This window comes from Macaca thibetana, chromosome X (assembly GCF_024542745.1).
Source record: "Macaca thibetana thibetana isolate TM-01 chromosome X, ASM2454274v1, whole genome shotgun sequence".
NCBI lineage: Eukaryota > Metazoa > Chordata > Mammalia > Primates > Cercopithecidae > Macaca > Macaca thibetana.
In genome coordinates this window covers 5,639,147-5,664,296 of record NC_065598.1, presented here as the reverse complement: position 1 = coordinate 5,664,296, position 25,150 = coordinate 5,639,147, and the positions used below count along the sequence as shown (strand labels likewise).

Below are 25,150 nucleotides of genomic sequence, written 5' to 3'. Positions count from 1 at the left end.
ATGGCTTCAGGGAGAGTGCTAATGTTACCTTGTTATCCACTTTCATTTTGGAAAGGTAAAAATATGCTTCAGTGCCTACTAAATTGCCTGCATTGTATTTGAAGAACAGTTTGTTGGAATATTCATGATGAAATTGGAAAACAGAATCACAGATTGTTAGGACTTGAATGTACTTGAGCAATCATTTGTATTCCCTCATGTACGCGAGGAAATTGAGTCACAGAGAGTTTCAGTGATTTAGCCTCATCCTTTTTTTTTTGAGATGGAGTTTCCGTTTTGTTACCCAGGCTGGAGTGCAATGGCCCAATCTCGGCTCACCGCAACCTCCACCTCCCAGGTTCAAGCGTTTCTCCTGCCTCAGTCTCCCAAGTAGCTGGTATTACAGGCATGCACCACCACACCTGGCCAATTTTGTATTTTTAGTAGAGACGGTGTTTCTCCATGTTGGTCAGGCTGGTCTCGAACTCCCGACCTCAGGTGATCCACCTGCCTCTGCCTCTCAAAGTGCTGGGATTACAGGCATGAGCCACCGCACCGGGCCGTGATTTATCCCCATACTTTTGAACACTATTCCTGAAACGAAGATGAAATACCCCCAATTTTTAACATATCTGCTTTCGCCAATTCATGACAAGCTTGCAAAATTAGAAGAAATTTTAAATGGGCAAAATAAAGCAAAGTGCATTATTTAATTTTCAAAACAGACTTTTCTTCATTAAGCAGCAGAGATTTAAAGAGATAAATCATTTCTATGAAAGGGACTAGCAGAGAAAGCAGGAAAAGACATGTCCCGCATTAAAAGCTGCACTTGCTGGTGGGAACTCATTTTGTTTTATGAGTTTTGATGAATGCACCTTAGCTGTTTCTAAGCCTGCTCCCATTCCCTGTTTTTATTTGTAAGTCAGAACCCAGCATTTTTACATTTTTTAAGTGTTAATTAATTGCATTTGTTTAATGCACCTGGCTGTGTCTCAGGCATTGTTAAGAAGGGATAAGATCTTTTTCAGGGATGATTCTTTCCTTTCCTTACAGGGCTTTGTCTGTGATGGGAACTTTCTATATATATGTTTTTTCTTTTTAAGAGACGGGGTCTCACTATGTTGCGCAGGCTGATCTCGAACTCCTGGGCTCAAGGGGTCCTTCGGACTGACCTCCTGAAATACTGGGATTACAGGCATGAGCCAGCGCACTTGGCTCTACTTTTCTGCAAAAACTGGTGGATTCTACTTCTCTCTCCATCTATGTTTAGTCCTGGGAGATATAATCAAGAGAAAAGCAACATCTACTTTCATTAGATTAAGAGTCAAACAAAAGGGCCTAGAGGCAAAAAGGCTCCAGGGGACCCTCTTTTGCGGATTAGCCTGTGCATTGAAATCTTCAGCTTCATGGAGACACAAAAGGCAAAATGGGAAGTTGGATTTGCAGGAGTTAGTCTTGGAGTGTCTTGTCAAATTGAAGGGTTCACATATGACCTGTCAGGTCTTCGAGAGAGATGACTTGGTGAAATCTGTATTTTGTGATGATTAGTCTGTATCGGAGGGCTGGTTCAAGGGCAAACGAAGGTCAGAATAAGGACTTGTGGATGTGTTAAGAGCAGAACCCACTGTCTTGTGCATCAAGAACAGAAGCCCACTCCTGGCCTTCATATTTTGGGGTAATTGTTTTTTGCAGTGCAGACTTGTGAAACCTGGAGTATTTTCAGGTCACAGCTTTTATGAAGATGCTTTCTGTTGACCTGAGAATTAATTATTGTTTGTCAGACAGCTTGATGACCTTGTCAATGGTGTTCTTTGATTTTTACAACTCCCCATCTAAGAACTTGAGAATGCCGCAGTGGATAAAACTGTGTGACTGACGTTCATTATTTTTTCCACGATGCTTTAAAGTAAGTGCGCTGGGAATGCTCCATTTATTATGTGGAGGAGAAACATTTCCAAACTTTAACTTTGTTCCTGTTGCTTTTGTACACTGAGGCGTTGATTCTGCAGGATTAAAACAAGGTGCTGATTATTCCGTTTGGTGGAAAGTTTCAGGACTGAAAGCCAGCAGAATTGTTCCATTGAGATGGTAATTCTGACTCTTTGATTCTTACACATTGACTACTTTTACAAAATACAAACCTGTTTTAATCTTTTTAAAGGACATTTTTGCACTCCTGTTTTCATTTTTTAAAATAACCTTTTAAAAATGTTAGGGTAGTTTCAGGTTTGCTGAAAGGTTGCAAAGATAGTACAGAGAGTTACTGTTTAACTCCACACCCACAGAGCATCTTACGTGACCATCTGTTACAATTAAGGAACCAACATTAGTATGTTACTAAGAATCGACATCACACTTTATTTGGATTTCACTGGTGTTCACCTAATGTCCTTTTTCTGTTCCGAGATACCATCTGAAATACCATGATGCATGGATTTGCCCTATTTTCTTAGCCTCATCTAGTCTGTGACAGTTTCTCAGTCTTTCCTTGTATTTCACGACCTTAATAGTTTTGAGGTATTAATGTTATGGAGAATGTCCACCAACTAGGGCCTGTCTGATGTTTTAGACAGGGGTATGTGTTTGGGGGAGGAAATCCACAGAGATGAAGATTTCCTTCATCTCACCTTACCAACGGTGACTACTGTCCGCAAGACTTTTGCTCTTGATGGTGGCTTTGATCACGTGGCTGACAGAGTTTGTCAGTTTTCTCTGCTGTAAAGTTGTACTCTCCCCTCCACCCCAAGTCTAGTCTTTGAAAGCAAGTCCCTAAAGTGGGGTGGGGGTGGGAGAAGAGGCAGAATGAAGCTCCACTTCCCGGATGGTGGAATATTGATAAATTATTTGGAATTCTTCCCTAAGAAAGATGGCTCTCTCCCCTCTATTTATTTAATCAATCGTTTATATCACTGTGGGCACATGGATATTTTGGATATGCTTTGGGCTTTAATTCAATTCTACATTACTGTGACTTATTCTACTTTATATTTTTTTGTGGCCATGATGTAGACATCAGAAAGTCTATTCACTTGAATAGCAAGTAAATGCAAGGACTCAATAGTAAATGACTCTTAGAGAAACTCTCAACCTTGCTGGTTCACGGATGCTCAGCTTGCAAAAACACCTTCTTCCATCAGGAAACCTCAGTGGATGGGCAAACATTACAGTGTCCTTGAACATGCTTCATTGCTTAATCTATGACCTTCCTATGCAGTAAGCAAAAGCACCCATACCACAGCTTAAGAGTGGGGCAGAGGTCATTCCTCCCACCACTCATCCTAGTGTCTTTCGATAAAGAGATATAAGCTGAAGGAACATGCTACTAACCAGAAGACTTCCAGAGGACCCCATTAATCAGGGTAGATGCTGCAGTCTCTGTATGAATAGCTGTGTGCGTCTTGTCACAACTATCAATATTTCAAAAGGTGATATCATCCTCTTAACCTTATGATGTGTTTTAACATAAAATTTTAATATGCATGCAGGTGGTTATTACTTAAGCATTGCTTAAGAAGCAGTCTTTTTTTTTTTTTTTAATTCATGTAACCGGATCTATTCTCTGAATAAGGAATATAAGCAAATTGTAGCCATTTCAAGGACTCTTTTTTCTTCTTTCTTTTTTTTTTTTTTAAATGGAGTCTTGCTCTGTCGCCCAGGCTGGAGTGCAATGGCGCGATCTCGGCTCACTGCAACCTCCGCCTCTGGTTCAAGCGATTCTCCTGTCTCAGCCTCCTGAGTAGCTGGGATTACAGTTGCTCACCAGCACGCCAGGCAAATTTTTGTATTTTTAGTAGAGATGGTGTTTCACCATGTTAGCCGGGCTGGTCTCGAACTCCTGACCTCAGATGAGCCGCCCACCTCAGCCTCCTGACGTGCTGGGATTACAGGCATGAGCCACCGTGCCCAGCCTCAAGGAGACTTTTAAAGGCAGGATTTTTTTTTTTCTTATGGTGAAGGAATGAAGAATAGTATAGGAAAGAAATACAGAAACTTTGAAAAAAGAAATGTAAAACTGGATCATCATTCCATAGACTAGTTGTTAATAGTAAGTAACTCTATAATTTGTTCCATTGATTTTCTGAATATTTTAAACACAGATGATCATTCTCTATCTACATCTATGTGTTTATCTGCGTTTATATCATATGTATGTATATACATATATATTTGCATGTAGATCACATCTTTATCTGTATGGTATCTGTACCAATATTAGAGTCAATAGCTATAGCATATCAATAACTGTTCTATATCATATTGTACCTTTTCTCACCTATATCTTAATCATATCTGTTTTTGTATCTGTACACATATCTTTACTGATATTCACATTATATTTCTACGCCTAGATCTGTATATATCTCTATGCCATTTTGAACTTTACATTTCATACTCTATTATAGCATAAGCCATTTTAGGATTATTAAAAATCTTCATAAGCATTGTTTTTCATGGTTAATTTTCTCAAAAGACTATGCTTTAACATACCAAGTTCTTTACATATTTTTTGACATTTAGATTATTTTAATGTTTTTGCTCCTGTAATGTATTTTTCTTTATTTTTTTGCTCCACACCCCTCCCTCCTCTAACTTATTTTGAAACTCTTCCTTGTAAATTGGGCATTCTTCATTATAGGGGCATTACTTATTTTCTTTTGTATGTTTCAAAAAACATTCTGCATTGGTCTGTACACATTTTTCCCTCTTGTATCCCTTCTGTAAACATTTGTATTCACTTGAAACCTTATGGAATATTTTACTATAGAAAATTTCTGGTCTATGACAAAAAAAAAAAGAAGGGAAAATAGAATAATGGATCCCATGTGCCCATCAGTTGGCTTCAGCAATTATGAATGCATAGCCTAATCTTTAGTATCTAACTTCATTCATATTTCCATTCTTATTATGGCATGATGTAATTCATTTAAAGATATGTCTGTACATTGCTCTAAAATATAGGAAACATTTTATTTTACACAGCTGCAGAATCTTTTCCATGCCTAAAATTATGAACAGTAATTCCTCCGTATTATCCACTATAAAGTTGTAAATGTCAAAATGATCTTCTCATAGTTTGGCAACTCACGCAAGGTCTAGCACTACAATAGGTTGATTTGTCTTTTACATTTCTTTTAATTGATATAGCTTCCCTATCTTTTAATGCACATTCTTGTTGAAAAACACTGCTCGTTTTAACTCTACATGAAAGTGGATTTTAGAATCGGAAAATGTAGTTGTCAAGTTATTTTAGAAGGAACGTGTGTATTTTCCATAACGCACAGTCTTAGGTTACCAACTCCTTAGGAGCAAATGCTTTGTGACTTGGTAGTGTTCTACCCAGAAGGAATGCTGCTGGGTAAATTTGGCCAGCTATGTGACAGCTCTTTGGACTCAGTATGTCTCATTTTTATCTATTTTTAATGAAGTTTTATTTTGAAGACAGGGTCTCGCTTTGTCGCCCATGCTGGAGTGCAGTGATGCAATCATAGCTCGATGCAGTCTTGAACTTCTGGGCTCAAGCAATCTTCCCAACTCAGCCTCATATTATCTGGTACCTGGCAGAGATACAGATCTGATGAGAAGCAAAGATAAAGGGATGTCAGAAGGTAGCTTTTGTTGCATCATTACACATACACACACACACACACACACGCGCGCACACGGGTGCACACGCACACACAAAGAATCAAATGCAATTTTTTCCTCTTTGCCAACCCACAGTTAACTAAAATTATTAGTTCTATTGAACTCAACATTGCATATGATATTTTGAATGATAGAGGCTAAAGAGAGGCCAAAGAGGGAGGATTGCCTGAGGCCAGCAGTTCAAGACCAGCTTGGACAACATAGTGAGACCCCATTTCTACAGAAAAAAAGTAGCCAGATGTGGTGGCTCACTCTTGTAATCCCAGCTACTGGAGAGGCTGAGACAGGAGGATGGTTTGAGCCGAGGAGTTGGAGGCTGCGGTGAACTCTGATAGTGCTGCTGCGCTCCAGCCTGGGTGACAGAGAGATCCTGTCTTAAAAAACAGGAAAAATATGACTAAAGAAAACCAAACTCATCTAATCTATACAGTTAAAAATAGTTGGCTATCATTCTTATGCTAATGTAAGTATGCCTCATTTTAAGAAGAGTTGTGTGTGTATGTGTGTGTATCTGTGAGTGTGTGTGTATGCATGATATAAATCCAGACTTCTAAATGAGTATCTGGGATGGCGGTATTATTAGTAGAAGATCATTGGAACCTGTTACACAAGGATGCACTAGAGAATTTTACAAACTATTAAATTCTGTGTAATTTTAAATGTGACTTGATTTACTCAGATATTTTACAAGGATACATGTCTCTTACAAAACAAGATTTACTAACTTTGGTGCTCTTAACATTGAGGGTGGATAATTCTTTGTTGTGGTGGCTGTCCTGTGCCTTGTATGATGCTGAATGGAATTGCTGGACTCAAGCTTCTAGGTGCCCGTCGTATACACATCCCTGTTTTTAAAAAAGCTTGTATAAATTTAAGGGGCACAAGTGCTGTTTATGACATGGATATATTGCATAGTGATGAAATCTGGGTTTTTAGTGTAACCACCACCCGAATAACATGCATTGTATCCGTTGAGTAATTTCTCATTCCTCATCATCCTACCACCCTCCCACCTTTTTGATTCTCCAGTGTCTATTATTCCACTCTCTATGTCCATGTGTACACATTATTTAGCTCCCACTTAGGAGTGAGGACATACTGTTTTTGACTTTCTGTTTCTGAGTTGTTTCACTTAAGATAATGGCCTCCAGTTCCATCCATGCTCCTGCAAAAGACATAGTTTCGTTCATTTTATGGCTGAATAATATTTCATTATGCATATATACCACATTTTCTTTATTCATTTATCCATCGATGGATGCCTAGCTGGATTCCATATCTTTGCTATTGTGAATAGTGCTGTGTTAAACATATGCATGCAGGTATCCTTTTGACAGCGATTTCTTTTTATTTGGGTAGATACCCAGCAGTGGAATTGCTAGATAAGATGGTAGTTCTATTTTTAGTTCTTTGAGGACTCTCCGTGCTGTTTTCCATAGAACTTATACTAATTTACTTTCCCATCAACAGTGTGTATGAATTCCTTTATCTCTGTATCCTCATCAACCTCTATTATTTTTTGAATTTGACATCCACAAATGTCTCCAGACATTCTCAGATATCCCCTTGGGAGTAAAATCCATCCCAGTTAAAAACCTCTGTTATGAAATGAGGTGTACTTATTCCAAGTTTTACATGGGGAATTTCACTGGTTTTTGGATTCTAGTAGCCCTGACATGTACGCTGGGCATAACCAGATAAGAAAAACTGGGCAAAGTGTGCACTAAGAGATAGTAAGCACATTATTCTGGAAGATGTTTTTCATAACCAGAATAGACTTTATGAATTCTATCAGTTGTAATGAGAATCGGATTGACATTTGGGGACAGTCAGTATAACGCACGCTATCCAAAAGGAGGTGGCATTGATTTATATAAGTGAGAGCTTACGAGAAAACAAAGACAGGAAATAAAGAAAAAGAAAATCCCTGATAAGTATCTGATAGAACAAAGTGCAGAACGGAATGCAGCTAGCTTATCTAAAATTGGGCAAAATCATGTTCCAAATGAAAGCTCAGTAGATGGGAAGAGAGTATTTGAACATTTGATGTGAAGAATGAGATTTACTGTTCCACAGATACGAACACATTGATGAGAGCTGTCTGTTATTAGAACTTATTAACATCAATGGGAACACCAGAAATGTGCTGCACAGAAAATTAAATTTAAGACTCATTGAAAATGGTGTTATATTTTCTGAACTGTTACATTGATTGATTAAAATTAGATTCTCCAACAAAATAAGAACTTTTAATATTCTGGGAGTGAATATGAGATGAATTTAGGTGGAAAATGTGTTTTAAAAAGATGTATTATTAACCTCAGAGATTCAGAATTAATGTCACCAACCCCAAAGAATGCAGTATAACATTTGTCATAAATGACCTCATAATAGGTTATTTTGTATTATCGTTTTAAATTTTGATAATAAATGGGCACATTTTACACCTTTTATAATAAAAGGGTATATGCAAAACCAGTTATTTTTATTCCAATGTTAATAAAATAGCAATAAGCCTCATTTCGTTTGAAGTGCCAACTTCCACTCCATATGAAATTTCTAAAAGTCTGGGAGATACGCACCATCTAGTTAAGAAGATTTTCATTCTATAAAATTGTATAACGCAGTGAATCCTGTTCTTTTCCCATATACATTTATTTAATATTTATATTTGATACAAGGAATCTGTATTATTTTCATTAAGCCACTCATAAACGTAAGTGTTTTACTTCTTCTTGGGTACATTTTTAAAAATTTGGTTACATTTTTGAGATGTTGATGCCATGGTTAAAATATTCCAACTGAGTAACGGGATGGGTTTACAAGAAGTTTTTGCTCTACAAGGAAATAGGTCAATAAATTAGACTCCAGTCAATTATAGGATAAAAGGAAAAGTTAATTTATTATGCATTATTGCACACAGTGTTTGATGTATGTATGCAAATTGCTCCCAAATACAGTTTGGTTGCAGTTGTGCTCCACATTTATGGTGGATGTAGTTTTGAATATGTGCAGAGACATCATATTCTGACCTCATTCATCAATGTGATGCAAATGTGTAGAAACAGCAAGGTCATTTTCGTATGATGAGAAAATGCCTGTTTGAAAGTAAACGCATCCACCCATCCATCCAAAGGTTGCATTTTCTCAATTCCCAATTCTAAATATGTGTGTGTGTGTGTGTGTGTGTGTGTGTGTGTGAGAGAGAGAGAGAGAGAGAGAATCTAGTGCAATTTTGTTGTTCTACTTTGTTCCAGGTTTGACATTTTAGTGATTGAACCTAAAATACCTTGATTCTTACCCTCTAATTTTACAAATAAAATCTGGTTTGCTGTTATGGATTGAACTGTGTTATGGATCGAATTGCGTTCCCCGAGAAGATATATTGAAATCCTAACGCCCAGCACCTCAGATTGTGATCTTATTTTGAAATAAGGTCTTTGCAGATGTAATTACAATGAGGTGATTCAAGTGGCCCTCATTCTATATAACTGGTGTTGAAACCACCATGAGAACACACAGACACTCACAAGGTGAAGATGGCCATCTCATGGCGGAAGCAGAGGTTGGCATGATGCAACTACAAAAAAGGGAATCCCAAGGATTGCTGGCAACCCCCTGAATTTAGAAGAGACAGGAAAGCATCCTCACCAAGAACCCACAAAAGGAGCATGGCCAACATCATGATTTTGAACTTCTAGACTTCAGAACTTTGAGAGGGCATATTCCTGTTTCCTGAGACATAAGGCTTGTGATCCTTTTTGACAGTAACTCTAGGAAACTCATACACCAAGGCACAGAGTTCTTTATTTAAATTCATTTTTTTCATTTGAAAATATTTATTTGACAAAAACTGTATATATGGAAAGTGTCCAGTAACGACTGGATGTACGTATACATTGTGTAACAATGATCACATTAATGAACACATAATAATCAAATTAATGAACATATCACTCATAGCCCATGTGGTACATAATGGATGGGCCCGAAGTTATACAGCCAGCTTGGGGCAGAGCTGGGTTTGAAGGACAGACTCCTCACCCAGCCACACTCGTCTTCCGGAATCACGTTCCCATAGTCATGAGGATTTTAGAGACTCCACTGCTCCATGCCACTGCATCAACACATTGTGGAGTGGGGGACCCACATTTCATTGCAGGTGTCTGAAGATCAACAGTGGGGTTTCCCTTCCCTCAACTGTACAATGTGTGATTGGACCTATCTCCAGGGCCTTTCTAAGCTATGTGATTTGAGAACAATCATCATTATAATTAAGACTGTCTCATTTTAAACCATGATTAGGGATATGAGATGCTCTGTGTGTTTTCTAAATAAACTTCATCGCGACCTGGTTAAGTGTTGGATGTGAATTGGCAAGAGGGGGATTGCTAGTAGAAATGGTGTAATTTCAGACCCATTCACAAGTATTTACACACTGCAAGACATCTAGATCCTCAGAAGTCAGGTAGTATCCTAAAAGCACGGTGTGTCATTTATGGTAGACAATTGAAATTGCACTGAAATTAAACTTGGTGGTGGGGAGTACACTTCATAGTGTTCAGTTTTTGCTTTCACTTCATTCTATGTCTGACTCTCAGGAAATAGGAACTACAACATTGGGTTTCTCCCGTGTATTTTCAACTTCAAACTCATGCATTGTAAACCATTAAGCAAATGATCAAACACTACATCTTTCCCAGCTCTTGTATGGACACACAGTTTTGTTATTCATGACTTCTCTTTTCTTATCTGGGAAGAGATCTTTCTTAACCTTTAGAAATTGGATTAATGCAACCCTCTTTAACCTCACATTTGATGTGAATGTCAGAACTTTTTGAAACTTAGCTGTGCTTTTAGTACACTGATCACTGAGTGCCTGTTGCCTGGCAGGCACTGGGCTGCCCAGTGAGGGTAGGTGAGGAACAGACACCAGCTCCCTCCTGGAGTGTGTGCTCTGCTGGAGGATAAAGACACTTCTCAAGCAATAGCCTAAATGCGTCTGACACCATGATTGTAATCATGGGGCTAGGATAATATGAGAATTCGTAGAAATGGGGATGCTGTCAGGGTTCATGAAAAGTCTTCCCAATGATGAGAGAACTGCAAGTTGGGAGGAGGTAGAAATAACGAAAGAAATGGTTGTAGAGATGAATACATTGTGGGATGATCGTGTTGCAGGGTGACATCTTTGAGTGGTAAAAGGGATAGAGTTGGGGCTCCTGCTGCAAACCCTCAGTGATGCGTTGTAATGGTAAGAATTGGCTCGTGGTTTCCCAGTTTGCCTGATTGCTGCATCCACAAAACCACGGGTTCTGGGGTTAATTCCCATCCATTTTATTGCTGAATTTCTCAGAATGAGTCTTCGGTACATTGTTACTGAAAGGAGGTGCTAAACCCAATGTCTTCATTGCTTTTGAAGCAGATAGTCCAGTGTAGTGTTTCTCAAACATAAGCATCATTGTCTCCTAGAGGGCTCGTTAAAGGCAAATTGCTGGGACCCATCCCAGGAGTTTCTGAGTCAGCAGATCTGAGATGGGATCCATAACTCCCCAGTTGAAGTTGCCATTACTGGTTTTGGGATTACCCTTTTAGAACTACTGCCTCAGGGTATTTCTAGGTTATATGTGCACACATGACCTGCTTGAGTTTTGAGCTCAACGTTCTGTTTTATTCTTTCCTGTTCAGAGGCCAGCATCCACAGCTCTGGGTCTCATCATTTGCTTTTTGTCATGCAGTTGTGCTCTACTGATTTATACGTTATCTTTATGTTTTCAGTTTCCCAGTCAATTCAAGCCAATGCATATTTATTGGGCATCTACCATGTGCTATGGACTGTGAGGGACTTAAAGATTAATAACAACAACCATAAAAACTCATTGATATGCTGGGCATTATTTATTTCCCTATGGCCTCCAAATGCTTGGCTCATAATTCAAAACACTACAGCAACGTGAAGGCAGCAGATTGTTTGTCACTTCAGGGATCCACAGGTATATGGCTTCTCAAACGAAGATCTGGTAATTCCAGACTGCATGCAGCTATTCTTCCTTTAAAAACTGAGAAACCATGCATACAACATCTTTTCTTCCTTCTTTGTTTATACATTTGATAACTATGTACTGCCATCTTACTTTGAGAAGGTCATCATGCCAGATACCAGCAGTGATAGAAACACAGATAAGATTCAACCTCTGATCCCAGGGAGAGCAGACTCTCAGTAAGGAAGACAAAATGATAAATGAAAATACCTATATTACAAGGCATGCACATCACACATTCCGTAAGTGGGTAAAAACACAGACCTTGGCAGCACAGAATCTTGTTTTCCATTTGTGTCATTTTGGACACTGCATTGGTTATCTATTGCTGCATAAAAAGTTCCTCTAAACCTTAGGTTAAAACTGCAAGCATTTATCATCTCATGCATTTCTATACATCAGGGATTCGCCAGTTCTAGTTTAGGGTCTCTCATGATGTTGCGGTCAAGTTGTAGACAGGGCTTGCAGTTTTATGAGGGTGTTGGAGAATCTCACTTACGTGTCACTTGGCAGGAGGCTTCAGTTCTTGGCCACGTGGGCTTCTCCCTAGGGCTAGACATGTGACATTAACAGCTGGCTTTTCTGAAAGTGAGGAGAGAAAGAGGGAGGCTGAAAGGGAGTCTAAGATGAAAGCCACACATTCTTAGAACTTGATCTTGGAAGTGACACCTTGTCACTTTGGCACTTGATTTGGAGGTGACACCTTGTCACTTTTGCTACATGCTATTGGTTGTTCAAGTCAAATCTGGCACCATGTGGATAAGGATTGCAGGAAGGTGTTAATAGCAGGTGTCAATTGGCCATCTTGGAAGCTAGACTATCACCAGAAGCTCTTCCAAAGGAGGTGGCTTATGAGCTGCATAGAATTTTGTCGTAAGGACAAAGGAGAAAGTGTGAACAAATACATTGGTACAGCAGGTGTTGAGGAATAGGGTGTGTTGTGTTGAGTGTTGTCTCAAGGGCATGTTGAGTCTGAGTTTGGGTGATGAAATTGAAATCAGATCATTTCAGGTGGTGCAACTCGATGGTAAACCTTATAGATATTATTCTGTAGGCAATGGGGCAATCATATTAGGACTTTTGCAGAATTATTTAAGGAATATCAGTTTCATGATAGTAGAGGTAGTGATAGAAGACAGAACGTCAGTAATGCAAGTTGAGATCTACTTATAGATTCAACTGTGGTAGAGGTTGAGGAAATGGGGAAGGCATGAGGCTCTGCAGAGGCATTGGAAGGATGATACTGATAGAACCTTGCAAACTATTGGAGAGAGGCCAAGACAATGAATAACCATACAAGGTTGCAATTATGGGTGGAGTTGTCCAGTTAAGAAAAGGGAGAGAGTTCAGAGGTAGGTGAAGGTCAGTATTATTAGTATTATTAGATGCAGTATTATTAGATGCTTGTCAAAAAAAAAAAAAGGAGTAAATTAAGCTTGTAAAACACTTTAAAACAGGTATATAGAAAGTGTTGAAGGCAGCCCTGACATTACTTATCTTTGGCCCATCCTTGTCTTTCTCCTTCATAGTCTAAAATGTTTTACAAAGGACTGTTTCTCATGACACTGAGAATGAACCCCAAATTCCTTTCACTGACCTATTCCACTTTTATACAGTAAGCCTCTTACTCACTTCTCCAGCTTCATCCCAGGCCATCCTCTTCTCACTGCACTGCTGTCCCAGTCCTCTTTCGGTTTTGTGATCTAACTGAGCGGGTACAGTGTTAGGACATTTTTGTGTGCCACTTCCTCTGGCCAGAACACCCTGTCCTGTTCCCATTTAAAGTGGGTTCCACCCTCGGTTGTGTTCTTATTCAACCCATTATTTACTTTCTTCTCTGAGCTCACCTGATCTTGAAGGCTTTTTTATTCTTTGTCTTATTATGGATATGTGTGGAGGATACAGAGAGTTAGTGAATTTTTCTCCGCATTCTGTAAACATGTGTATTGCATGAATCTGGAATAGATCAGCACTCACTGGGTATTTATGAAAGAAATGAGTAGTTGTAAGACACTGTAGATTTTCACTGGATGAATGAGAAAATCAAATGTTGCCTGGTAAAAACAGGTGTTAAGTCAGCTATCACAGTTTTCTGAGACATGCAGCCAAGCCAGAGAGACTCTGAGGGAAGGCCGTCTTTCATTGTATAATCAACCCACTGTAGAGGAAAGTTCCTCTCTCACCTAAGGGAACATGGATCTTCCTTGATTGTTCACTTTGTTATTTCTAAATTAGCACGATTTACCAAAAATGTTTGGGTCACTCAGTACATGCATGTGATTTATTTCTAAATGGCTATCTTTAAAAAAATCTTCCTCATCTATATTAATGTCCCTAGAGTTTTTACATTTTTTAGCCTGTATTTCATTAAAGATGATGTCATAGAAAATTTTTGTCAAATTTCTCATTCTGGTCCGTGCCTGGAAGATTGAGAGTGATGCAGTCTAAGAAAGTTCAGGATTTTGAAGTTTAATCATTTACATTCTAACACTAAAGCTATAAATCTGCTGTGCAGTATTGCTTACTTCTACTGCTCACTGGATGGATAAGTCTATGTGCTTTTTAAATTTCTTATAAAGATTTGGGTCAAAACTAGCAGTGTGGTCAATAAATTAATTTCTTGTGAGTTTATCAGAATTGTGGGATGATTTGGGAGGAGCAGAATTGTGAAAAATCAATCCTCTATTTTTAAACTTATTCTTCTAAAATTCTAAACAGAAAATTTTTTATTCATTAATATTTTCTTGATTTCATAATGCTAAAAATTAAGTAAAATGAATGTTGTGTTAAGAAATGGGAGCAAATCCAAGACAAAAAATCAGATGATTTATTAAATTTGCAACTTAAAAAAAAACACAGTTTGAAAGATTGCTCTGTTTGAGGAAAGGACATAAAATTTTGTTGAGATAACTTAGGGTATAAATCAAGGTCATTTATGTTCATTTGAACATTCATACTCACATCTGGAAATATCCAGAATGACCACACTAAATCCTGCAGGTAAATTCTTTTCTCAGCTGAGCATGCCATATTGTTGTAGTTAATCAAGAAATCTACCAAAATTAAATTTGTCCTCCTACTTTTTAGGTTAGAAATTTAGGGGATCACTGGGACTCAAAAGAAAATTCAATAAATAATGGACCATCCTAGGGATACTTCTTTTTAACTTAAAAATCCCTCTGAGATATCCTCAGGTTTTAAAAATAGCTTTTTATTTTCCTGTTTTTGTGTGTGTTTGTGTAGGCCTACATGTTCATATTAGTCATCAGTGTTGCCAGAACCTTGGCTAGCGTCATAGTCCAGACCTCTTGAGGTCACTGGGGGGTCGGCTACAGTTTCCACCTCTTGCTTTTCATGGGCCCCACTCTGAGAAAGATGCTTCTTCTCTCTCTCCTCTTTCAAAGTCATCTTTGAGGACATCTTCTGAAGCTTTTTCTGAGATGCTGCCTCTTCTGAGCACAACACTGTCTATTCTTGTATCACCAGTATAGGAGCTCATGCAATTTATAAGTACTTGCCTTAATGATGCGCTCCCTGAAAGACCTTGAGGAGAGGGATCAGGTGGCATTCATCTTTAGGATCCTTTCCCTGTCCTCACAGCACATTCATGGTCCACGTTCAGCAAACTTTTGTACAATGACATGACTTAGGGTTTCTAGACAATCCGTATTGTAATTTATGTTGATACAAAGGGATAATGTTAGCATCAAATGAAAAGTCAGAGTTCTATCAATGCCATCTTGATGAAAATATTTATATCATTATATCTTATGTCCTAGGTTTCTTCTTGACTGACTACCCAGGGCGAGTTGGAATTGCTATATGCCTCTCTCTGAACCCCCAAATCTTTAGTTGTAATGATGAACTTACATGGAGAGGCTTATTTGAAACATCATTATAGTGTGGATGATAACCTTCTTAGTTTCCACATCTGATATTCCTCCAAAGGTGTGTATGTTTTGACTAATGTATTCTCTTTATGCTAAGCTTTCTTTAAAGTGATATGAATGCTCCATAATGTTGTTATTTTTGTTTGTTTGTTTGTTTTTTTGAGACAGGGCTTCATTCTGTTACCCAGGGTGGAGTGCAGTGGCGTAACCAGAGCTCACTGCAGCCTCTGCTCCCGGACTCAAGCAATCCTCCCACCTTAGCCTCCGGAGTAGCTGGGACTACAGGCGTGCACCACCACACCTGGCTAATTTTTGTATTTTTTGTAGAGACAGAGTTTTGTCATGTTGCCCAGGCTGGTCTTAAACTCCTGAGCTGAAGGAATCCTCCCTCTTCAGCCTCCCAAAGTGCTAGGATTATAGGCATGAGCCACCATGCCCGGTCCCATAACTGTTAGTTTAATTAGCACCTTTCTGCTTTAATTCATGTTGACTATCGAGAAAATCTATCCCCCCATATAATTAGTGTTTTTAAAAGATGCTTTTAGATAGTGATCAAAAACTTATTTATTAAGTAGAATGTAAATTATTACAAATGATATGAATACCATAGGTTGTAGTTTTTATATGACAACTTAGATTATAAAATGCAATTCTAGCCAGGCACATTGGCTCATGCCTGTAATCCCAGCACTTTGGGAGGCCCAGCAGGAGCCAATTGCTTGCTTCCAGGAGTTCAAGAGCAACTGGGGCAACATAGTGAGACTCCGTCTCTATAAAAAATACAAAAAAAAAAAAAAAAGTTGAGCATGGTGGTGCATGCCTGTAGTCCCAGCTATTCAGGAGGCTGAGGTGGGAGGATTGCTTGAGCTGAGGAGGTTGAGGCTGCAGTGATCCAAGGTTGCACCATTGCACTCCAGTCTAGGCAACAGATAAATTTGAGTACAAATGGCTGATCATCTTAATATTAATATGAAATTGCATTTTTTGATATAGGATCTCGTTCTGTCTTGTGGCCTTCTGTAATAGGTTATCTTGTCCAAATTCTGGAGTAAAGCCCAGAAGAATTTTAATCTAGATAATTTATTCTTTAACCTTTGAAATACTGTATCAGCTACATGACAATGGCTTATAACTGAGCTCTAAATAAATGAAATAACTTTTGCGAGAGTGAATCACGTCACTGAGAACCAAGGGGAAACATGAAGAAGTGATTATTATTATTATTATTATATTTTTTTTAGGACGGAGTTTCGCTGTTGTTGCCCAGGCTGGAGGGCAATGGCCTGATCTCGGCTAACCACAGCCTCCACCTCCTGGGTTCAAGCGATTCTCCTGCCTCAGCCTCCCAAGTAGCTGGGATTACAGGCGTGCACCACCACGCCCGGCTAATTTTTGTATTTTTAGTAGAGACGGGGTTTCTCCCTGTTGATCAGGCTGGTCTCGAACTCCTGACCTCAGGTCATCTGACCCCCCTCGGCCTCCCAAAGTGCTGGGATTACAGGCGTGAGCCACCGAGCCCGACCTGAAGTGATTGTTTGAACAGAGAGTGTTAACGGTCTGCATTCTGCCTTGCACCCAAATGGCATCACCTATGGCAGTGATAAAAAGCCCCAGCCTTTCTCTCCCTCCTCAATCCTTGGGATTTCCACCACCAACAAAAGAGAAGCCAGGAAGAACGCTGTGTTGTGAGTACCCCCAGGAGGGGTTTTCCTTTATGAAGAGGCAAACCTCGTTAGGAAATACATAACCATGGACTGCAGGAAAGAGAGTTGAGTCTGCATGGAGGATAGTGACCAGGGACCCATAAGAGGAGCGGTAGTGACTGAGGCCTGCAGGATGCATGGAAACATTCTTGACACCGAGGGCAGCAACTGTGAACACACTCCTCCTACTCCTCCTAGGCAGAACTAGGATGGATGAACAGAGTTCTTTTCAGGGAGACTCACTAGGTAGATGACTACACATGAAACGCTTTTTTTGTTTGTTTGTTTTTGTTTTTGAGACAGAGTCTCGCTCTGTCGCCCAGGCTGGAGTACAGTGGCACCATCTCTGCTCACTGCAAGCTCCGCCTCCCGGGTTCACGCCATTCTCCTGCCTCAGCCTCCAAAGCAGCTGGGACTACAGGCGTCCGCCACCACGCCCGGCTAATTTTTTGTATTTTTTAGTAGAGACGGGGTTTCACCATTTTAGCCAGTATGGTCTCGATCTCCTGACCTTGTGATCCACCTGCCTCGGCCTCCCAAAATGCTGAGATTACAGGCATGAGCCACCGCACCTGGCGAAACACTTTCAATGGGAATATTTTGTTCCATCAGATTTTAGCAATATCACATTTGAAAATAGGGGACGCACACACAGATACAATTAGTTTCACCACCTCACTTGTGTATCTAAACAAACCTGTAAACAAAACCAAGCAAACCAAGAAACAAATAAAACCTCAAATCTAATATAATAATAATAGGCTGGGGGCAGTGGCTCATGGCTATTATTAATCTCAGCACTCCGGTAGGCTAATACAGAAGAAATGCTTGAGCCCAGAGTTTGAGACCAGCCTAGGCAACACAGTGGCATCCTATCTCTATAAAGATTATTTTAAAAATTAGCCAGGTTTAGACACATCCACCTGTAGTCCCAGGTACTTGGGAGGCTGAGGCAGCGGGATCACTTGAGCCTAGGAATTTGAGATTACAGCTAGCTATGATCGTGCCATTGTATTCTAGCCTGGGTAAAACAGCAAGGTCTGTCTCCAAAGTAAATAAATAAGTAACATAATAATAATAATTTTTACTCTATCACAAAAAGTACAGCCAGTCAGATACAGTGCACACTAATTATTGTAAAAATTTTCTGAAATACACATACATCATTAACTTGATAACTGTAAATTTAACACTGATTGGTGGGTGTGAACAAAGGTATGATCAAGGAAAATAAATATATAGGCAATTTCACAGTCTTAATAATACAATTTCAAGAGCTAATATTAATTGAGCATTTACTATATGCACACTCATGCATTATGGGACTGTCTTTGGCGCTAATATCACAAAACTTCATTTTTTTTTCCACTGGTAATTTTTGTCACTGATGAAAACTGTTTCAGCTATAGATCCCCACAGTGCGGAGATTGCGGGATGTGGGAGAAAAATGATGGTCTCGATCCCCCACCGAGCCATTGTCCCATGGTGGGTGAAAGCCAAACAATGCAGCTTGAGTTCTGCCTCCACTTTTACAGCTCTGTGGTGTTGGGCAAGTTAGCTAATATGTCCCTGCATTAGTGTTCTCAACTAATGGGGATAAAGCTCACATATACCTTATATGTTTTTGGAGACAATTAAGAGTTAGTATATGTAAAGAATTCAGCAAGTTAGTTGCTGACCTACTATGTACATATTAGCTATTATAACTTACTATTTGGACAAACAGCTAATGCACGTGGAGCTTAATAGCTAGGTGATGGGTTGATAGGTGCAGCAAACCACCATGGCACACGTTTACCTATGTAAGCAACCTGCACATTCTGGACATGTATCCTGGAACTTAAAGTAAAATAAAAATAAAATAAAAAAAAACTATTATTATTACTATTATTAGAATTGTTTGGATGAAGAGGTAGCTTGATATTTTGAAAAAATGCATGGTCTTTGGAGTCAAGATAGGTCTTACTCCCTGCTTCAGTGAGCTGCGTTACTTAACACATGGATATCAATTTTTTCCCAATGTAAAATAAGATGTCATAATAACTCCTGCCCTTGGCTGTAGAAGGGTCAGTGAAGATGAATGTAATTATGATTGTTGTTAAATATAAAGTCATTTTTACAAATACAGTTTCATCAACAATATTTATGATAACACCTATTAATAACAAAATGTGCTAGGTGTTATGAGAAATCAAAAACATAGTTAAAATATGATCTTGTCTTCCTGCAATTTAATAATGTGCTGGCTCATTAGCTGTGAAACCCAAAGGCCTTATCTACTTTATATTAATATTTTTTCAAGCATGGAAGTAAGCCCAGAAGGGTATTGAGTGATATCTTCTCTTCTTCCCTTATCGTCTTTCCTATAGATGCAAAATCCTGAGTGTGAAAGGCCACGTAGTACTCTGTTAGATATCTTGCAGGTGTTACTTATCAATGGTTCTTGCTTAAAAGTAAAATGAGAAGTGTCGCATGAGACTCATCCTATAAACAGAGCATTCTGGGTGAGATGGCAAGAAAAACTCCAAACAGTCCTGAGATGATAACTGATCCAGTGGAGATGATATATCTATTCAGTTGATGCAAACATAATTGCGGTTTATACCCTTGAATGTAAGGCAAAAACCGCAATTACGTTTGCACCAACCTAATATATACATATATCTTTTGGAGACAGGGTCTTGCTCTGTCGCCCAGGCTGGAGTGCAGTGGTGCGATCATAGCTCACTGCAGCCTCAACCTCCCAGGCTCAAGTGATCCTCCCATCTCAGCCTCCTGAGTCCGCTGAAACTATAGACACATGCCGCCACACCCAGCTGATTTTGTGATAAGTTTTCTTGCAGTAGAGTCAATGGCAGTGTTGTTCTGACCTTCTGCCACAGCAAAACATCTCTGCAGGTTGAGGATTAGTTCTTGCAAATAAGTGATTTCTAAATTATTGATTGGTTCTTTTCACACATTTTGCAGGTTTCTTTTATTAAACAAGTTATATCTAATAGAAAAATACACTGAGTTGATGATCCCCAACAAAACCTTAATGCCACCCAGATTAATGCCAACCAGATTATGAGTTGCCCATTGGAGGCCTCAAGGAGTCTTCATTGATTTTTGTATTCTCAAATTGCATGTGTGTGCTAAAATGGTTGCATAGAGATTCCACATGAAGCCATACATGGGTGTAGGTGCTCCCACTAGACTAGTTCCTTGACTTATTAGGGAACAAGTTAAGAATTACTTCATGTCCTGACCAGCTAGTTCTTGTAACTACCCATAAGAAAGCTCATAAGGAATGTCACATTGGTTCTGAAACAATATCATCTCTTTTACTGATGGAGAGTGGTATGTTTTTCTTTTTTTTTAAAAATAGGGAACAGTGTGCTGAGATGGAAAAAAAAAAATCAAGTAGGTTTCCAGGGAGGCATTTTTAAAGGCACCATCTCAGAAGGACGAGGCAATGGTAAGTATCAGGAATAGTTACTGGCGAGTCCAGCATGGCAGTCAATGACTGTGTTCTGGACTGCACCGTTGGACTGGAGAACCACTGTGTGGCCAGGCTGTGGGCTCGGGCAGTTGTTCAAAACCCTGAACCTGGAGCTCAGACCAGAGGGCTGCCTGGGAGGCTCACTGTAACCTCATCTTTCCTTGAGCCTGAGTGTTCCTATCTGATCAGAGCTTAGATGCAAGATTGCGAAGGAAGGTGATGGAGTTGGGGTCTGCCTGGAGGACAGCCCAGGTGAGTCATGGCTGGGTGGGCTGTAGGTCCATTCTCACCGCCTGATTTTTCTAAGGGGAAACAGATCCACAAGGGAGGGGCAGTTCCAGATCATTGGCCACACTTATGGGCAACCTGTGCTGCTGTTACGCAGGCCCCTTCATTCTGTTTGCATGCTCTCCTTGTAACCCCTGGGCCTACCAGGACGCCAGGGTGTCTGTTGGAAGAGGCATCCAAGAAGGATCTTTAGGCTGCAGGATGGAAGCACACGCCACAGCATGAACTTAGGTAGATAGTTTATTCATTACCTTTTAATATCTTCCTCTTTCTTTGCTGTCAAACATGGGTAATAAAATACCTAACCTGTCACATTATAAGAAGTAATTGAGGCCAGGCACAGTGGCTCACGCCTGTAATCCCAACACATTAGGAGGCTGAGGAGGGAGAATCACTTGGGTTCAGGAGTTCGAGACCAGCCTGGGCCACACAGTGAGACTTCATCTCTACAAAAAATTTAAAACTTAGCCAGACATGGTGATGCACACCTGTAGTCCCAGCTACTTGGGAGGCTGAGGTGGAAGGATCACTTGAACTCAGGAGTTTGAGACTGTAGTGAGCTGTGATTGCTCCACTGTACTCTAGCCTGGCCAACAAAGCGAGACCCTGTCTCAAAAAAAAAAAAAAAAATATTGGGTGAAAACAATGTCTATGAAACGCTCAGTGCCTGGTGATGTCTAAGGAATGCCCAAACTTTCTAGATAAGGGGTAGGGGATGCACGGGATGAGAGTCCCATCGTACGAGCATGAATGGGAACTCATCACTATTGCTGAAAGTGCCTGATCCAGAATTAAAATACTTCAACAGAAAATTCAGAGGAAACTTTAGAATGCTGAAAAATGCCATATCAGTCAGTCTTACTGGTTAATTGGCTTTTCTGAAGTACATACACACTTCTTTTTTTTTTTTTTTTTTTTTTTTGAGATGGAGTCTCAGTCTTTCATCCAGGCCATACTGCAGTGGCATAATTTCAGCTCACTGCAACCTCTGCCTCCCAGGTTCAAGTGATTCTCCTGCCTCAGCCTCCCAAGTAGCTGAGATTACAGGCACCCACCACAACGCTCAGCTAGTTTTTGTATTTTTAGTAGGGACGAGGTTTTACCATGTTGGCCAGGCTGGTCTTGAGCTCCTGACCTCAGGTGATCCGCCTTCTTTTGCCTCCCAAAGTGCTGAGATTACAGCTGTGAGCCACCATGCCCTGCCCACTCAGCTAATTTTTGTATTTTTGGTAGAGGCAGGGTTTCACCATGTTGACCAGGCTGGTCTCGAACTCGTGACCTCAAGTGATCCACCTGCTTTGGCCTCCAAAAGTGCTGGGATTACAGGCGTGAGCCACTGTGCCCAGCACACACTTCACTTTGGATCAAGCCCTTTAGAGCATCTGAGCTTCTTTTCTAGTCCCTTACTCCACCCAGGCAATCCCAAGCCTGGTGCCTTCCTACCTCCAGCCTTTGATTTATGCTATTCTGTCTGCCTGTGTGCAACATTTCCTTTCCCTCCTTACTGAAATTCTACCCATCCTGTGTTGCATGAGTTGATGAATAATTTTGAAAAAATAATTATTAGTAATCATTAACCTCTACTGACTTATTTCATTGATGCATTTTTTCAGCCTGGTTAAACCAAGTCTAGCAGTGCTTTCGGATTACTTTGGTGGTGAAAATTGTTTACTTTAAAAAAAAAATTTGAAACAAACAAAAGTAGAAAGCAGTGGTTTCTAGCTCATTTGGAGTGTCCAATGTGACATGCTTGGAAATTTAGGATTTTTAAATAATTGTCTGTTCCTCCTCATGGCCACAGTTTGGGGTACATCTCATAAAGTAGAAAAACACAAATGAAGGTCAGCTCTCTGACTCACTGTATGTAAACCTCTCAGAAATTCACCCTTGGCTGCACTGCTCACTAGAAGTCCATTTTCTTCTAGAGTAAACATTTGCAATGATCAAAAAGTCCATCTTGGGCCATCTGAATGACCCCCACATCTCATTTTACCCTTTTTGTTTGTAGCCCCTGCAGAGTGGGGGGTTCAAAATATCAGACAGGTGCTACTAGTACAGGCAGAGGGGACACTCAGACCATGAGATCTTTCTCACTGTCTGGACATTAGAAATAGAGCAGAGCCCAAGGAAAAGATATGGGTAGAATACTTTTGTGATATACAGCTGTGAGGCCATGTTAGTGGAGATACTTCACAATTGAAAATCTGGACCCTTCCCCACAAATTCAAATTTTAGAAAGGTTCATCTGATGCTTTCATACATTTCAAGTAAATGGCTGTGTCTTTTCATGGTTCAGCTGCAAATCTGAAGTCTTTACAATTTGATTGCTTAAATATTGGTTACTGACAAATTTTCTTATTAATTTGATGTTGTAGCTTCCAAACTTTTGTCAAAATTTAGACCACAAAGGCCATTTGAGTATCTGTTTAATGATTGCCAGATAATTTTCCTACCCATGGTTTTCTCTTTATAGAATAAAACTTCAGTATTTTTCCTTAATTCTAGAAGATTGTCAAGGTCATGTCCTTTATGGAACTCTTGTTTCCAAAGAAAGTTGATTTTTAAACATCTCTCCATATTTCCTGCCATAAACAAATATCAGCTTTTGTTTTTCAAAGATAATTTGTAATTTATAAAGAAAGATTAATACTGTCCCACCTCCCCCATTTGATCCTTAACATACAAATTGGAAGAAAATCATATTTGGAAAAATGATTGATCAGCTGTTTGCTATTTTTATCTAGTATAGATTTATTTGTCTTATCAAAGGTAAAACGAATAAAGGTACACATCATTTTTCATCAGCATATACAGCTAAATAATCAATAATGATACATTATGGTTGGCTCCTGAATCATTCAACTTTCTTCTTTTTTCCATTTTCTTTTTTTTCAACCTGGACGAGTCTTAATAAATAATCAAGGCCTGAAGTCTGAGAAATATTTGTCTTCTCTCTCACACCTACAGCCTTTGGAACAGGAACCCAATGCAGTTTTGGTTGTAATCATTTCAGTAGCTGCAGTGCAAAGAACATTCAGTTTAATATAATCAGACTGTCCTAGTTCCAAGGAGAAGCAGTAGTAACAGGTCTGGCATCAGGCTCAGAGCTATAGACGACTCAAAGCTTATAATATGATAGACTCACTTTATGAAACCCAAAGGTAACATTATATAAAGTGCACAATCATGAGAAAGAAATGAGAACTTCTGAACCTAGGACTTTTTTTTATTGTTTTACCATATGCATTTAGGTTCAATCTACATTTGAAACCACTGGGCATTAACAGCATGTCTCTGCAAGAGTCAGCTACTGCTTTTGCTTAATTGGTGGCTGCATTTTCTCTTAAGGGGGAATGCTTTGGAGTGCGTTTTCCTGATAATTTGGAGGGGTCTTTGCTGAATGGTGATCCTAGGTTGGAATTTCCTACATTGTACACCAAGAATCAGTTGGCTGGATGAAAAACAAGTGACAAAGGGTTTTTCCTTTCCCAGTATTCTTAAAATTCTCAGTAAGAACTGAAGGTATCATGACTCTTCAGTGACGTCGGTTGTACTTGAGGAGGGGTACAGGATTTCATGGAAACACCCACAAGCCTGATAGTGAGGACATCTATGCTGTAATCCAGGTCTGCTGCTAATTAGTTGTTTGCAATTACTAGGTTTTTGGTATGTTTAAAGACTGCAGAGACATGCATTCATTCCTTTTCACTATCAAGAATGTGTGAATGTAAATTAAGAACCACAGCTAGCTCAGAAGTACAAATAATTCGTGAAGCTTATTTAATACTTGAAAATTTCAATTTAGGCCAGTTCATTCAACTTTTCTATATACAATTGACTGAACACTTTCTGGTTTTGTAATCCCTGTTAAGAAGAATTCTTTGCAATGGATTTTCATGATAGTCTGGATAGTCTTAGTGATCTTATGTTAGAATTTATTTTATTGCCAGTATGACTTAGTCCAATTCAAAACTGATGATCACGAAAAATTCCTTTCATGGCATTCCTGAAAACATAATTTTTAAGTCAAGGGATGAAGGGGTGAACTAGGAAATTGGAAAGTCAGTATTATATGGAACTGAATTTGTGAGTATGTTGAAGATTCTGATGATCAGGGTAATT

The 25,150-nt window shown here is 39.4% G+C and overlaps 1 protein-coding gene across 4 annotated transcripts in view; it reads left to right on the top strand.

Moving 5' to 3' along the window:
* Positions 1-25,150, top strand: part of NLGN4X (neuroligin 4 X-linked) — a 353,256-nt gene that overhangs the window by 14,595 nt on the left and 313,511 nt on the right. The window contains exons 2-3 of one of the 4 annotated variants that reach the window (XM_050777513.1): positions 15,446-15,614; positions 20,627-20,716. The exons of 1 other annotated variant lie outside the window; for it this stretch is intronic. The gene's annotated coding sequence lies outside the window, so the exon portion shown is untranslated. 2 more of the 4 variants (XM_050777515.1, XM_050777514.1) reach the window with 2 other exon arrangements.